This window comes from Lissotriton helveticus, chromosome 5_1, assembly GCF_964261635.1.
Source record: "Lissotriton helveticus chromosome 5_1, aLisHel1.1, whole genome shotgun sequence".
Lineage (NCBI taxonomy): Eukaryota > Metazoa > Chordata > Amphibia > Caudata > Salamandridae > Lissotriton > Lissotriton helveticus.
In genome coordinates this window covers 1161522043-1161540251 of record NC_136065.1, presented here as the reverse complement: position 1 = coordinate 1161540251, position 18209 = coordinate 1161522043, and the positions used below count along the sequence as shown (strand labels likewise).

Genomic DNA, 18209 nt, shown 5'->3' with positions numbered 1-18209 from the left:
GCGGAGTCTCTGAATGGGCAGCCCAAGTGGTGTGCCCCTCCCCTAGGCCTTCTCACACCATCCCTTAGAGGCCCCTGGATGGGGGCCCCTCTCCCTTGAGCACAATTGTAAAGAGATGCATTTCTTTCACTTTGATTGGCAGGGGTACACGAGGACTGGTGGGGTGTTGCCATTGTGCGGGCCCCCATCCTTGTAGGCAGAGTGCGAGGCCCTGGGCAGCTGACCACACTGCCCATGCCTAGCGCTGGCCCTGATCCTTCCCTCCATGCCCTCAGGCCTAGTACCACCAGTACCTACCCCTCCTTTTGCAGGCAACCCTTTGGTTCCTCATGCCACCGGCAGAGCCGACTGCTGCCAGAGCGAGGTGGTGGTGGCTGGTTGCTAGGCCTGCCTGTGCCTGCGAGAGTCCGGCTATGCTAGTAGTCCTTCCTTCACCCCCCTTTTGCAGGCAACCCTTTGGTTCCTCCTGCCACGGGCCGCCATCCTCTGCCCCAGCAGTGCAGCACTGACCTCAAACATGACACATGAGCTCAGGTCAGAGTCTGTAAAAATGGAAGGGCAGATTTACAAGCCCGTTGCGCCATTTTTGCGCCACTTTTAACATGGGAAAAGTGTCGAAAAAGTGGCGCAAGTGGCTTGTAAATGTCCCCAGGATTTTCTAATTTTTTTCTTTTCGTCAGGGCCGTGTGTGTGTCACTGTCCGACTCCATGCAGGGCCAGCTGAAATGTTCCGAGCCAGCCCAGCAGGCAGGATACGTGTGACTGTGCTCCCTTTGGTGGCGCTGTTGTGCTGCTTGACTCTTGGGCGCTGTAACCGGGTCGAAGGTTGGGGTCAGTAAGTCTGCTTAAAATATATTGGGCTTTTGCTGAAAAATGTATTTAAAGCAAACAACAGGGCTTTCTAGTGTTTTTTTTACACAAGTGAGTCCTGTTTTGTTTTCCACTGGCCACTGGTGTTGCCATTGGGCACTGGCACTTGCCAGCGCCACTTAGGCTAACGTGGGGGGGGGCTTTAGTTTGTCCTGAATATAACATGAAAGCCTTTTCTTTGGGATGGAGTCCGAGCCATGTTGGATTACCGAATTTAGAAACAGATACTGCCAACAACACGTGGCAGTCAGCCTGGTTGGTGTGTTCAATCCTTCCATTAGGGTGGTTGTTGTAGTCACATTGATTTGTTTCCTGAATTAGGTTAGATGTTTCGGTGTCAAATTATTGTGTGGTGCACATGGATTTTTCTTGTATCTAGATGTCATTGTGCAGTCAGTAATATTCACGCTTAATAACCGATGTAGTGTGAGACAGCACCCTTAACCAGCTGCTAACACAGTGCCTATTTTTTTTATTCGCTGTAGAAAGTGTGCTTCGTATTCAAGGCACACAGCGACAAGATGCACAGAATATTTTACTGCCTTTACTTATCTCAGTAATTTCAGCATCGAAAATATTCGGCGAGTGACCTCAACATGGAAGAGGGCATCACAGAGGGCATTGTATAGAAACACAGACATAGGCAAGTCCATTTTCTTGGGGGGGGGGGACAAGTTCAACCCCCCAAACTCCCCCTAGTAGTTGTTTCTCACTGCGCTTGTTCACTGCACACCATGTGGGGGCTGGTTTCTCTTTTACTTTGTACTCTCCGATTCACTACTTGTGCCTATTTTTGGTGCTCTCTGAAAGAATGCCTATGGGTACCTATGACTGGGAGGATAACCTGGTGCTCTTTAAGGTCATCATCTACTATTTAATGTGCTTTGAAAGTTGATACTATTGAATATGTAATGAAAAATATGCTGTAAAGTTAACCATTTTGGTCTGTTGTTTTCGAAAATCTTCCCCCAAACCCTCCGAGTATCGGTCGGGCACGCTCCCTGCGCTCGCACGCTACGCACTGGACGGGGGCTGGTCTGGCAAAATTTGCCAGGGCTGCTTTCAGTTCCCAGTCCGGCCCTGCACAAGATACAGTGATACTATGCGGACGTGCGACCTGCAAAGAGGCAAACGGAAACAGCAACAAAAAATAACAAAAGAAACTAAAGAGAGACCTACCTAGTCTTGATGAATATTTCTATAGCAAATTAGATTAATGCAATGCACATGGACTGGGAAAAGCATATCTAAGTAGCAAAACTGTGTGGAAAATTAAAATGCAGAACGACACTGGCATTAATGCACCAAACATGCTGTTTTTAAGTCTCGCTGTCGCTTGCAAGAAATATTGAATACAAAAAGGGGTTTGGAGCCCGCTCACTAGTTACCATTTGTTTGCTTCAATGTTGCGGTTATCTGCTGCCTCCTAATTGGCCAGCATATGCCTGCTTCACTTCCTCTTCTTTCGCATGGAGCGTGGACCAAGTACGGCTTGCTTCATTTTAATTACTGTTTTTCTGATACTCGTGCTGTGATTGAGGTACTAGTTTCTTCTTCCCCTGTTGTCCTTGTCCGAGTCACTTCTCCTCCTCCTACACTTTGTCAGCATTGGTTCTTCCCCTGCCACCCCACCCATGTCTGTGTTGCTTCTTCCCTCCCGCCCTCTCCTTGTCCATGTTGCTGCTTCACCTATTGTGTTGGTTCTTCCCTCCCATGGAGCGTGCTGCTTCTGCCCTCCCATCCCCATACCCTCCTGTTGTCCGATTTACATCCCTCACTCACATAAGAAAAGAAAAGCGATATGATGAGGCCAGCACTGCCCACGTAACAGTACATTTTTTACCCTCCTGTTGACCATGCCTCATGTTCCCAGCCTCTCATTATTAACATATCCCATTCCTACCCACCCTGCCTCCCATTATGCTGACCCCGCAAAAAAAAGGGCCATGATTCAGCCAGTGCTGGTCACGTCATAGCTCTTTCTAAATTTTAGGCATGCTGCCCTGAGGCTGTTTTCCCAATGCTTGTTTACCAGGCGGTGTTGAAAATAATGACGATGTGTAATAAAAAGCCCTAGACCTTTATGTGTTACTTGAGACTCAAAGCACTTTACGGCAGGCTCTTTATTTAAAGTGAGCACTTTTACACTTGTTGATCAAGTGAAAAAGAATAGAACGAAACAGCACTCGATGGGTGTGGACAAAAAGTAAAACTACTGATTCACTCAACAGGAGGTGGCGAAGAAAAGACATTAAAATGTTTTTTAAAGCATAAGAATTGCCTGTCACATACCATATACTTGTCGTCAGCCCCAAAACAATGGTCAGTAACAATATTCCAACTACAATTCTTTATAATTAAAAAAAAAAAAGCAAGTCATTTGTCTGCTGCTTTTGGCATGGATCGGAGACTTTTCAAGAAATCCCCATGCTCTACACACTGGCAGTCACATCCATTACAAGATGCACAGCCCAGCTGTCGTTTACCTGGTAGAGGCTGCATTTACAGCTTGGGGTGATGAAGCTAGGCTAGGGAATGACTGTACGGTGCAGTCTCCCATGGTGAGGCTTGGGGCAAAAAGAAAAACAAAGTCCCACCAGGACTGCACAATGGTCATCATTGCATTAGGTCAGCGATGCATAAACAGTGGTGAATTTATAAAGGGCAGGAACATTAAGAGTGAATACAGGGTAGGAACAGAGTAATTTATGATGAGCCAAATTTGCAATAAGTTTGAAAGAACATTGTCAACGTCGTCAGAAATATAGGACATTTTTAGTGAACAGTGATATGGGCAATGTATGAGGAGGAGCAATATCTCGTCCAAAAATATAGGAAATTAACGTCTATATTTATTGAATGAATTCATAAGCAGAACATAACGCTGAAGGACATTCCGGAGGAGACACCATGGAATATGGATGTTGAGAAGCTGCATGTGAATACAGTGGGTGAAGCCGCTGGAAGAAATTGATTTGATCATGGAGATGGGTGAGAAGAGGTGAATCTCAAAGTGCGCTGTGATTAGCCTAACAAATGTCGCCTTAAAAGTCACTTTAGATAGATAAAAATAAAATTACACCAGTAGAAATAACTATAAGTATATCTTGTTTTCATCCACCAACTAGGGCATCTTTGTTTTGAAAACAAACCTCTTTTGTTTAGTTTTCTCTGCAGCTTATCCTTTTTTTTTTTAAGAAGGATACTTGAATAGGAAAAGGAGATTTAATATGTGCACTATGCGCAACTTTTCTATTCTTATAAATCTCTATGTGGATACCCCAAATACTTCCTTGGCTCTTTTGAGTCCATTATTTGGCTGTTGGTGAAGGAACAATGATTTTGAGTGATATGGTAGGTATGTCATTGTTGTCAGAGTTGTAGGACACCACTGGGGAATGTGAAGACCACACCTGTTAGAACTACCTGTCCCATTCTGCCATAAATTCATTCTATCCTTTGCAAATTTCCATTCATTGTGTGTCCGCTGACCACTAATCTAAGGGGCCACCAAGACACAAACCCCTGTGCAGCATCCCAGCCGAGACTTTGATCATTGCTGCAAGAAAAATAGATGTTCAAGTGTCCTGGAAATGGCAGCCGCACATCTCTTTCCCCTCACAGTTCAACTGTAGTAATTAATACTTTTTGAGATAACAGACAAGGTCTATATATTGCTAGTGTAAAAGTCAATGAATAAGTCCCGGGAGAGGACAGCTTCCAGGCCGATTTCTATAAAATCTTTGCTTCAGATCTTACCCCCCCCCCCTCCTGACACACCTGTTTAATGCGTTTAGCGAGACCAGGAGGTTGGCCACATCGATGTCCATGGCGGAGGTGGTAGTTATCCCCAAGCCAGGGAAGGACCGCCAAGAATGTGCTCGTACCGCCCTATTTTTCTGCTCAACGTCGACCTGAGAATTTTTGCAAGTATTTTAGCGACGAGGCTCGCTCCCCACATGCAGGGCCTGGTTGATCCGGATCAGTTGGGCTTTATTCCAGAACGTAATTGCAGTGACGGGACCCGGCGATTATGTCACCTCTTGGATAAGATGCAGCAAACCCAGACCCCAGCGGTACGCCTTTTCAGTGGATGCCGAGAAGGCATTTGACCCGCTCCACTGGCCCTACCTTCGCCAAGTCCTATGCAGGTTTGGGATAGGGGAGCGATTTATGAAATTGGTGAAATGTATATACCATAGCCCGGAGGCTCGCATCAGAGTGAATGGGGTCGCCTCTCACCCCTTCCAGATCGGGCAGGGCACGAGGCACGGGTGCCCGCTCTCTCCTCTCCTATTTGTGCTCTATATGGAGCCTTTTGCTGAACGCGTCCAACATCTCCCCACAGTCACCAGGATCCGGATGGGAGATAGAGAGCACAAGATCTCACTCTACGCGGATGACGGGGTGCTCTTCTTGACTCGTCCGTTACTTTCTCTCCCCCCTTAATAGCAGAGATCGATGCATTTAATGCGGCATTGGGATTTAAAATCAACCTGAGAAAGTCGCAGGCCCTTAGCTTAACATTGCCTAACACATAACAACAGATAGTAGCACAGTTCCCGTTCTCATGGGCCTCTAGTGATATCACATATCTGGGGATACGGGTCTTCCCGACAACTGCGAAGGTTGCCCAGGTGAATTACTTGGAGATCTTGGCCAAGGTTCGTCAAGAGCTGCACAGTTGGAAGAAACACGTCCTCTCATGGCTGGGCAAAGTTGCTGTAATCAAGATGACGATTTTCCCCGTCTTCTTTACATAATGCAGACGCTCCCACTATGTCCGCCACCTAAAATATTGGCCTAACTAAAGCAGCTAGTTGATAGCTTCATATGGGGTGGGAATAAGGCACGTATTGCTCGCCACCCAACGTATCTGAGGCAAGAGGAAGGGGGACTCGGGGTCCCGCATTTGGGGAGTTATTACGAGGCGGCACAATTACGCTACATGTTAGAGTGATACCAACTGGAATCTGAAAAAAACTTGTGTTTTATAGAACGAGGGTTAGTTGGTATCTACATCTGGACGGTCCCCTGGCTTCTCAAACGACATCATCCGCTGGGTGTGTACATCTCCCCGGTTTTGAGATCCACAATGAAGGTATGGGACAGGGTGCAGGAGAGATGTAAGCTCTCGTCGGCCGTGTCTCCCCTAACCCCCTTTTTAGGGAACCCGGACTTCCCTCCTGCTCATATAGGGAACGCGTATTTGAAATGGCAGGAAGATAACTGTAGGCGCATAGGCGACCTTTTTGACATGCAGGGAAATTAAGGACTTCCCCCAACTAGTGCAGGGCTCTGGGATTCCCAAGGAGGCATACTGGCAGTACCTGGCGCTATGCCACTCGGTCACACAACCACAGGTGCGCACACACGCAGGTCGCCCTCTGACCAAATACGAGCTTTGGTTTATCACCCGCACCTCAAACAAACGTGTTTTATCAGATATCTATAACTTTCTGAACATAGCCAAGAATGAATGAATAAAATATTTAATAAAGCGCACGGTGGCCGAACGGCTTCCTGGCGCTGGGGACCTGATCAGAACACAGCAGAGGGGACCCAAGGAGGTTTAGGAAGGGAATGCCTGGGAGAAAAGAAAAGTTTTAAGAGCTTTGCGGAAGTGAGTGTAGATGGGAATGGAACGGATAGAGAGAGGAAGACTATTCCAGAACTGGGGGCCAGGACTGAGAACCGGGTGCCTCCCGTTCTGGATTTGCGGAAGCGAGGAATATGAAGAAGAGAAAGAGAAGAAGAGCGGAGAGTGCGGACCGGGGCATGAGAAGAAATAAGAGAAGTGATGAACAAGGGTGCGGAACGGAAATGAGCCCGAAAAGCTAGACAGGCCAATTTGAAAAAGGATCTGAAGTGGACTGGAAGCCAGTGAAGAGATTTGAGAACTGGGGTGATGTGGGAGGATTTGGGGAGGGAAAGGATAAGACGAGCAGCTTGGTTTTGAATGGCCTGAAGAACCCAGCTAAGTCTCCGGCACAGCACAGGTGGGAATCAGAACTGGAGCGGGAATTCTCCCCGAAGGCGTGGGCAGACATTATCCACAGGGCCCGGGCTTCCTCATGTAGTACCTCGGGTAAGGAAATGCTACTAAAAATTGTGCATTATTGGTACTATAACCCTGCACGCACTGCCCGGTGGAGACCACGTAGTGATGACCTCTGCTGGCCTAGATGTGGCCAGGTAGGCACTCTGATCCACATACTATGGCAATGCCCTAAGATACAAAGCCTTCTGGGACACTATCCTATCTGATGTTGACTATATATACACCAGACAGAGCTTCCTAGATTCCCTAGCTACATCTTGTTGGGACTTCCCAACCTTCTTACATATCCTCTTAAGTCCTGTAGGGGGGAGAGCGAATACCTTGGCACTTGGGGTGGCTAAACAGGTGCTACTGGCATGGTGGGGCACGGAGAATATCGCAATAAAACTAGATTGGCTACATAGAGTTTGGGAGGCAGTGGGGATGTAAAGGATTACAGCAGGGATTAATCACACTCTGCCCAAGTTTGATAGGCCTGGGGATCCACTGTGGCCTATCTGTCCTCTCAATTTGATGAGCTCACCTGCCCACGATACTTAACGGTCCTTCAATTTCCCACAACTCCCCCCACCAGTGAGCAACCTGCCCGAGACGAGGAGGCGCCAGCCGATGGCTAGAACCCTACTGCGTCAAGTTCTGGGTAATGGGAGGGTCTCGGTCTTTCTCCTCCATCTCTATTATTTAGTTTTACTCCTTATCTCCGTTCCTCTCTCTCTTCTTTCCCCTTCTTTAACAATATAAGTATAAACCATGCTATTCCCCACCGGCCAGTGGTTGTAGGTGGGTGTTGTGTTTATTGTTTGCCACCAAAAATTCTATAAAACGATTTAAACCATAAAAGTCAATGAATCGTTGCTTTGGACCCTTGCCCCTCATCCCAGGGGAAAATATGTGCAAGAGTGCTTGTGTTGCGCACACTTGAACACATGCACTTCTATGTCCACTCTTTTGACATTTTGTGCAGAAAAAACAAAACATCTAATGTTTCATATACTTCAATGTATATCCAGCAAAAATGAAGCATGAATAGACGTGTTTTGTTGGAATATCAAAGGACAAATCCATACACTAAATGTTGGCTCACAAGCATGGAGCACACTGTATACCCGTCATTGCAGTGGTCAGGGAGATCATCTGGACCAATTTGGGACTGTTCTTTCTGTGAGGTTCATTACACCTTTCTGTATAGTCTGGAACAAAAACTCGTGGGAGAGAGAGAAAGAAAGAAGAGAGAGAGAGAAAGAAAAAAGAGAGAGAGAGAAAGAAGAGAGAGCGAGAAAGAAGAGAGAGAAGAGAGAGAGAGACGAGAAGAGAGAGACGAGAGAGAGAGGAAGAAGAGAGAGAGAGGAAGAAGAGAGAGAGAGAGAAAGAAGAGAGAGAGAGAGAAAGAAGAGAGAGAGAGAAAGAAGAGAGAGAGAGAAAGAAGAGAGAGAGAGAAAGAAGAGAGAGAGAGAAAGAAGAGAGAGAGAGAAAGAAGAGAGAGAGAAAGAAGAGAGAGAGAGAAAGAAGAGAGAGAGATAGAGATAGAGATAGAGATAGAGATAGAGATAGAGACTTATAAGCCCTCTTGGCTGTGCCTGTTCATTGGAACAGACCCTGATTTCACGCCTCGTGGGTCCGGTTTACCAAATCACGCTCTTCTAAGTTTATGGACACAACTGTGATCACTGCCTCTTAAACTTGCCCTCTCTTTTAATGAGCTCCAAGTGTTTCCTCTTGGAGTTTAAGTGAGCCTCAGGCAGCGATGCTCGGCTCAGACACAAAAGAGCGTTCACACGTGTCAAGAGGATGGACCTCGTATTTTCAGCACACACAGTCTTTAAAGGCTGGCACGATATTTGTTGACAAAAAAACTAGTTACCTGAGAAGATAAAAAAAATTTATATATATATATATATATATATACATACATATATTCACACTCCCAAAGGAAAAAGTATTGATAATGTGTCAAAAACCGTGCTATTTGACATAATAAGGATGCACAGTAGAAGGTTCAAAACTTAGTTGTCAAAAAAAAAATAGGTGTTTAAACAGAAGTATTTGTAAAGGGAGCATAGTGGGTTTGTACAAAAAATTCCCCATGACCTCCACACTTCTTTTACTCCCAGTTAATTGAATCGTTGGTTCTTTTACGCATTCTTTGTAGTTCTATAGTTAAAAGTTTGGGTGAAACAAGGTTATGGTAAAATCTTGCGGTGGTATATCCATTTGACAGCAGCATGAGTTGACTTCGTAGTCCACGTTTACTTTCCTCACAAAGTGAAACTTCTTGGTCACAAAAAAGTGACAAAATATAGCCATTCTCCGAGGATCCCATCAATATTGGTAGCATCTCCAACAGAAGAGACTAACTGAATATGGCGGTAGAGGTTCACTAGCAGATTGGAACCATAGACTATGTCTGTAAGAAGTAGCCTTGAAAAACAGATTGCCAAAGAAATGTAAAAGTTCAATTTGTGTCAACTGGGGAAATCCTGTGTTTAAATAGGAATGTTAAAAACTAAACCAGCTGGTATGTCCAGTAATCTACTCAAACACTGCAGAACATGCATGATGGCCACCTTTCAACAGCAAAAAAACTCCAAGGTCAGCGGATTTGCATGGCACAACTGTGTTTTCTAGTTGCTTTTTATTTTGAGTATTTCATCGACGTTTTCCCCCAATAAAGATGTAAATTATGAATGTCACTTGCTACTTTGAAAAAGTTCTACCTAAAAGAGTAAACTACACTGACGAGTCACACATTTCCACTCTTGTGATATTTTGTGCAGAGAAATAACACGACAAAACTCCTTAGGTTTCCAGTTCTTCAATGTGTACCCAGCAATAATGAAGCATAAAAAGACGTGTGATATTGAAAGCAAGGCGCATGAGAGATGGAACCAAGTCTTAGAGGTGCCCTTAACACAAGAGGAATGGGAATTCTGCTCTGCCCTGACAGGGATGCTGATTCCCAATGGTAACTTACGCATTATACACTTCAAATACCTACAACAAACGTACTACACACCTGCTAGGCTACACAAATATGGGTTGCGGGAGGATGCGCGTTGTAAAAGATGCAGGGGATTAGATGCAGACTTTCTGCATCTATCATGGAGCTGTGGCCCGGTGCGGGAATTCTGGGGTAAAGTGACAAATGATTTATGCACTATGACGAAGTGCTCTGTGGAATGTTCCATACTAGTGTGTTCGTTGGGGATGCTCAAGATGGTACCAGTCCAACAGTGTAAATTTATAGCGGTGGCACTACCGTTGACCAAAAGGAGAGTAGCCATTCATTGGAGAAGTCCTTCAAAGCCCCTACACGGACAATGGCTGATTGGCACGGTATATTGCAGGGAAACCCTGGAGACTTGTGCAGAAGAGCTGCCAGTCTCATTGCGACCAAAAGATATATGGGGCACACTAACAACTTACCTGCTAGAGCCCCCGGATGCCATTGGAACTGCATAGGTGGACTGATAATGCAAAATGATGATGGTCTCTGTTCATTGGATGTGTGACTACTGGCCCTAATGTGAAAAGTATGTACAATATGTAACAGAATGTAAAACCTGAGGACATGACCTTTTTTGTTCTGTTGTTCAGAAGCACAACTGAAATTAACAATTACATTTTTTTTTAAAAAGGTGTGTGACATTGGAATATTAATGTATCAAAGGACAAACCCATAGGCTCTGGTCAGGGACATCAACTGGGCGTATTTGGGACTGTCCTTGCTGTGGGATCCACTGCACCCTTTCTGTAGGTTCTCTTGCATAATAATTCAGTAAACAGGCTCCTTGGGTCAATTTACTGAATGCAGCCGCTCGGACTTGCAAGCATTTCCTACAAACTTAACTGATGATATTTACTCATGGGTAATATGTTGCCCAATTCTTATCCAGACATTAGCAAATCTAATGGAATGTTTAAGTTGCTGGAACCAGTGAGATGTGCTACATTCCCTCTTTGGCTATCCTTACGCTTATTGCTGAAACCCCCTGGAAGTCACTGGCAAGGGGGAGAAAAAGTATAACTACTTGTGCTCAGCAAGCAGTTTGATGCTAGATGATGTACTCACTATAATACTGGAGCCGTGATTTTCCTTTAAGCGAAAAAAGGACCAATAGAAGACCCAAGTGATCGCTCCAGTAGATTCCATCCTATCTGATGAATGTTGTAGAATGGTAATGCAACTTTATAAAGAGTCTCTCTCCTGAATGCACAGCTGGAGAAAGGAACCTGGGTTCAGTGTAGAATAATCCTTGCAAACACTTGCTGCTATTCCATTTGCCTGGCCTGGGCCAGTGAGATGTGTCAGACCAGGGTGCAGCCATTCACCTGGTCTTTGCCAAACAGAGGTATATGCACAAACACTGCAAGAGTTGCACTTCCTGTACACAGGAGAACACTTCGGACTTGACCTGCACATTCATATCCAACGGACATCAAAATAATAGATATCTTTATTTCTGGTTTTGGCAAAAAAGGTAACCTGGAGTTCCATGATAGAGGTGAGGGACGAGTACTAACTACAAAGAAAACGAATATCCCAAGGGGATCGATCACAAGAAGTGATTGTGAACATATACATTTTTTTACTGACGAGGTCATAGATCTTGAATCTGGAGGGCTTAGCACAGAATCCAGATTTCACATTTGATCTTGGGGTACTCAACCACACACTAGGGAGTGTGTTTCCATGCAGTTAAGAGTGTGTCAACTCGCATTACTGCATGCAATAACAATGTGTTATTTGATGTATTGCTTTTCCATGAAGGTCTCCATGGGAGACTGCACTTGTCATCTTTGGAAAGGACAAACACCTTTCTGTTGGACTTATAGGCAAGCCAACATGGGATGCTGCTGAGAGGGTCTGAACCCGCAGTTCTGTTCTGATGCTGGTTATCAATCATAGAGGTCAAATCTCTCCATAACCCTTAGTTAACGAATTTAAAGTAAAATGACTGCATAGTTTGAAGTATCTGCACCAATGTGGACAGCGATAGCTTCAGTCAAAAGTCAAACCACATCTCAGGAGATGGCATGCACACTTGGCCTATATCCGCACTTGAGGATAGTGTCTTCTCTCCGATGTTGGGGATGCACCTCTTACACGGCTCCTCCTTGTAGACGAAACTGAAGACTGCCTCAGATGACTGAAGGCGAGGCTTCGCCGTTAGAGATGTAAACATTTCGTGTACGGCTCAGAGGTAAGGAATTTCCATGGGGTTAGGATACTTCTGTAGCTGTCACTCGAGTCTGCCGGGGGAATCCCAAATATACATTACACCATGTTTAACATTATTTATATGGGACACGTACACACTTAATATTAATGGAAAATATTCTGCTCCAACGCAGACAGAGTGATGAAGTGCTGTACAACTGGGCTCGCTTATCACCTGCTCTGTGCCAACAGGAAGCATAAATACAGAGGCGTTGTGTTGAAATACAACGTATCGTCTAATCAGTGTGTACGCAACCATGCTGTAACTGTTAATCAACAGAGCAGCTCAGGTTTGTTAGGAGTGCAGCTTTAGTTTAGGAGTTGTACAGTCTGGAGTACGCGTTGACTACGCTACAGGCGAGATGTGGCATCAAATAAAGGGCTTGTTGTGCTTTGTTGTATAATCAGAATAGTTCTATATCAGGCTCCGCCCCGATAAATAGTTCACTGAGTTAGCATAAAGTTTAACATCAATAGTAGAGGGAGCAACTCGCAACCGAATGACAGGGTGTCAAATGGGAAACCACTTGATCTTTCTCTAACTTCTTCTAAATGATCATGAATATTTTCTTATACCAGCTTAAAGGGGAGGATGAGAAGTACCTCCTATTTCTCCATGAAAGTAAATGACATTTAGTGCAAGAAGACGCTATCGGGTGCGACATACGAATGTCTAGCAGTTTAGAGGAGTAATAACAAAGTCCACATTTTAGTGCAATTCAGCACTCTAAACTCCTAGCTTGCTAACATGTCCCTGAAGTACTGTTCGTAGTTTGTGAAATCTTTAATACATACAGACAATACATTTTCAGTCACCTGTGATGTCTGCAGCGGTGCACCGCTGTGACTATATACAACACATGCTTGAAAGTTGCCAAGGAGGTACCGAAGATCATGGCAGCGTAAATGCATCCTTCAAACTCAACAATATTCCTGTATTCAAAATTGTATTGTATTGCTCGTCCTACCTACCTTACATCAGTTGTTCAACAGCTTCCCAGAAACCATACATTTGGAGCCATAGGCAATGGCTTTACAGTTCTTTAACAAGAATGGCTTCGAATGAAATATTAACAAATTAACAGGGGACTTAAGGATGACTGATTCCGCCTAAATAGAGAACAATGTGATTGGGTCAAAGAAGTCCTAAACCATCCTTCTGGCCAAATCTACAAAAAAATACACTCAAAACCCTAAAGCCGTTCCTTGCAAACCCTTGTTTCAACTTCAACATTTATGAGGCAATGTTTTGTGTTAAAACACCTTTCTTGGGTCAGGCACCTACATTTTCATTGTTTGTACTTTGTTCTATCCCATGATGTGAGACCCAGGATGATGCGGCCTTTCCCATTGTAAAGTGGGGTAGAGAGAGTGTGAAGGTGGGTGTGTGAGATGGATGTATGTTAATTTTCTGAATAGATGAGAGCACTGAATAATAAAGTTTTTCGATTATGTTAAATTATAGATCAGCGTGGTGACTGACATCAGTCAAACTAAGTTGAACATTTGATAACAGTTACTTAGCATCTCCATGAGCCTTGTATGAATAAAGTGGTCGGTGCTACAGTCCAGATGCAAGAGTTTCTTTGAATAGATGACAAAAGCACATATCAACTTTGCATCAGCATCTGCTATTCCAGAATACTTCAGTCTCCATGAAGAACCATTATCCATGAGCTGAGGCCTTTCCATCGGTCACTATGATCTTTCAATGGCTGCTTTATTGGTGTTAATGTTCAGACACAACTCTACCTATAAAAAGGAATGTGTCTTCACTCAAGAGAAATCACTCGCTGTTTGCCATCCGGACCCACGTGGTTCCTCAAAAATGCAAACTTCACATTTGTTTGCCATTTATTAGGCACTTTACATATTGGAGATAAAACGTTTATTTGTCCAGAGCCGGTCCTATCACAAATAACAATGAAGAACATATGGTGTGAAGTTCAAGGTTGGAAAGGAGTGTTAAATGAAGAGAATTCATTGAATACAGAGTCAACACATCGCTCATGGTCCAATGTGTGAATGAATTATGTTCTATGTTCTAGTGTATCTCTCAAAGGGCACTCCCAAGCACTTGCTGCCTGCAGACCAGCAACTTTGGTTATCCAAGATCTAAGAGTATAGCAATCAGGGGAAACAATGAAGGCTTTCTAATTAATACTAGCCATTTACCTTCAACCATAGACCTCACGTGACCATTCATCTTTCAAGAAAGTCATCTTTCAAGAAAGGAATTGCTTTTTCATAGGTAGTCAGAACAAAATCCAGTTCAGACAACATTATCTGTTGCTTCTGGCCAAGAACATCATTCAATCTCCTTTGGTAAAGATTGCAGTTTATGAGTATTGAGGTTCACAGCACTCGTAGTTCAGGCATAATGACAGAAGAGGATACAGGTCATATTATGTGCTAGCCTGATAGTATGATAGGTCATGAATTATATTTTGTAAGCACCCTGCTTGTTTCCTGTGGGCTGAATCACTACAAAAGTTCACAGGAACATGGGCAGCAATGTTTGACGCTAGTCTTGACAAGTTGTACTAAGTTAATAGGATCTCCAAAGTAACCATATACTCTGCAGAATTCAATCTTGACAGATTCCTATATTAATAACAGTTGTGAGTGGGAAGAGGTGGGTGGTGGCTGATTTTAAGGTACATTGGAAAGTGCTTGATTTGAAGAATAAAAAATTAAAGCTACAGAATACCAAGGATGACTAGTTTGAATACCACTTCCTGCCTTCACACTCTACACTTCCAGTCTCTTTATCTCAATCTTCCTGTCTCTATTTCATCCATGCTTTGCCTGTTTTCCGATTTTCCTCTACCCCCTTTTTCTCCCATTCGCGCTTGTGCTCTCAGTCAAAGCCTGATGATGAAAACGTAAGCCTCAGTCACTAAAACAAGTGCCAGTATCTACCACCTCAAACCACAGCACAAACTAGGCACTAATTTGGAGGCTGTTATTTTAGAAAGCCAATTTATTAAAGAAAAGCAGACATTTACTCCCATGTGTTATAGTTACTTCACATTTTTTAGAATTCAATGAGTATTTCCGATGTACTCCTGGGCTTATGGAACTATTACAGCTTTCCAGAAATACTCACTTGCATAAATATTTAAGCATAAAGAAACAAATCGAGAGCATATTTCCAAAAGTGTAAATGTAGCATATCTATTCATTCTTTGTTTCTTCTTTGAAAAGTTATTTTCCCCTACACTCTCTAGCCTAATTGTGTGGGTTTCCACTCCTCTTTAGAACTGTTGATACTAGTTACTCTTGTCCTTGACGGTAGTAAACCTGCAATTATGTTCATGGTGAGAAACAATCTTCAGATGGTTTGTGAATAATCAAAAACTTCCAGTTTCGAGGATGTTCACCGCCTTTGTAAGTGGAATGAAACATTCTACTTCTGGGTCTATTATGGGCATATCTAATAAATCCTCTTTGCCCATTGCTTGCTGGCTAGTTGTCGCTGGAGAAGGTTGACTCCCAAACCTTCTTTGCAGCTAACAGGTCATTGCACGGGCCAGTCCTAGCTTATCAGAAACCCGCTATCTATTTCCAGGTTACGTCTTTCCATCCCATTACTGACACAGAAAGGGGAAAAATCTAAAAGATTCATAGAACTAGATTCCTTCACCTGGAAGTGCATCATTTTCAGGGAGCGCTCCTTTCTGCTGCATTCAGGACCGCCCCCTTCGGCTAGACCTTCTTAAAAGGTGTACAGAGATGCCAGTACCAAGGTGTTAGTGGATAGTATAGCCTTTTCCACTTGAGTTTCCTGCGGATAATAAGGGTCAAGTTGGAGCATTGGAAGTAGACACCTTCTCGTTTGCTTATCGTCCCTTTCGCAACCATGGCAGATTATTCAAGGAAGCAAAGTTACTACATAGCTGAGTGACATTACAGATCAGGAATAACTTTGCTTTGTTAGGATGCTCTTGGGCAGGAGGATCACTCACTCAAGTCCAACATCATCTTGAGAAGTGCAAACCGAAGACTCTGCTCCTGGCATCTTTGGCAACCATTTAGACTGCTGGTTTCTGCAAGTATAAACCATGTTCTAAATTCAGCATCATTGCGGTTTTTCAACTGCGAAAGTACGCCATATTTAAACACGGTAGTTGTAGCTGAATTAGGAAGCTTGATCTAAAGGCGGTGTGTTACATCTGGTTGCATTTGGTACTTCAAAGCCCTATTTGCTGAGCAGCCTTCTCGTGCTCACATTTTCACCTTACTCTTTGATCGATCTCTTTGGTGGTCAGTTGAGATCCAGATAAATTCCTTACTGTGAAAACAGCACGGCAGACTTTGATTTGTGACATATCCTAAGTCTGTTCCACTTTTAATAATCGACTCTGCCATTTATTCTTTTCTCACGGGTTCTGTGGTTATAGTCTTTAATAAGGCCAGCGAGCATCTCTGCTCTTCCATGGTGAGGGCTTCATCCACAAAACTTACTCTGCAATGTAGTGTCTAAGTTTCTGCCTACACGAAAGTAAATTTCTAACCGCCAAGGAATTGACAAAGGTTTCCCCAACTCCTCTCGGGAAGATCTGCTTCTCAACTAAATTTGCACTTGCTCTTTCTCCATGAGGAAAACTCCCCTTTAAGAAATCATTTCCACTAAATCCATGCACATTTTTGGGGAGTGTCCGTCACATCCTACCCTGAATAGAAATGTAATTCTACTCTCGAAGGGAGTAAATCTCCAGCTACACTCTGGAAGGAAATGTCCCTGCTACACGTTTGTAAATACCCAAAAGCTCAAATGTCTTTGGGTGTTCATGTACTTCGGAAGGCATTCCCGCTATGGAAAACCCACAACCCACCCCTAGAAGCAGGTTTGTCCACACCATACTGGTGCAGCTATGTTTTGAGAATGGCAAGTCTAAGTTTGCCTTGCTAAAAGAAGGTATAGGTGTGGCTAGGTTTAGCCTCGTCGTAAATGGAGACCTTTTTGAGGTCAAATAGTCCAGCTGCCCTACAGGAGTAAATGCTCAGCAAGAAGTGTGCTTGTGGTGAAGCGAACCTTCAGTCAAAGTTTACTTTATAAGGGGTGCAATTCTGAACACACCTGTTAATCTATACAACACTTTCAGCTATCATAAAACGTTCTGCAGATTCCATAGTAGCAGTATGAGATGGTAAAATGGAAGTCTTTCCAAATACCTCAAGGCCAAAAACAAAAACTACCTGAACCAGAATAAATTTACTGCAATCTGGTTTCCAGTTGAGTGAAGGAAAATGTGGCTGATTCGAAAACTCACAATATGATTGATACTGACTTGGACAATTAATATAAACGTAGCTTGGATCTTATGACTTGAGCACAGAAGGGGACACGGGAAACATATTTTGACAGGTTTTTCAATCTTCCTCCTAACTTTCTTTTCAACTTGTTAGTCTCTTAAGCGAACCAACAATTGTTTTGTTGGGCACAGCCGAGGATGAGGCCATTCCCAGTCTGAAAGTAATTTGCTATTACTACCAGATTCATCAACGTGAAAAAATCATATCAGTCCAACAACCCTGAGTATCGTCACTTTATCAAGGAACAAGTATAAATGCCAATCAATGTATCCTGTTTTGTGGACACCCAAAAGTAAATGAATGAGAGTTTATAATAATACATTCCCAGTCCTGGTCAGACTCAATTCCTCCAAAAGGGAGTAAGAGAATCCGGTCTCTATTAAGAGCGATGAGATGGTATTGAAGATCTTGTCCAGTGACTATATCATCAACTGCTGATTACCTAACATCATAACCACATTGTGTTATCTATCAGTATCTATTGGTTGGCAGATAAGACACAGATTTGTAGTTCTACTAGGGGAATCCTTTAGGCATATTTAGGAGGGGATGTGCAAATGGAAAAGGACCGCAAACAGGCACAAATGAACCCATTTGAAGGAAAGGAATTAGGAACCCAATAAAATGTCTACTTTCTGTGCCACTGGGATGGTTTACACCTATGGAAGCAAACTAACATGTTCCTGCTCTGTTTAAATCTAACCTATGTAGGGTACCTTGAAAGTAAGGAACAACCAACCA

General features: G+C 43.7%; 1 protein-coding gene across 50 annotated transcripts in view; it reads right to left on the bottom strand.

The window, feature by feature from the left end:
• The window catches only part of TCF7L2 (transcription factor 7 like 2), a 358366-nt gene that overhangs the window by 231058 nt on the left and 109099 nt on the right, over nt 1–18209 (bottom strand). The window lies entirely within an intron of this gene.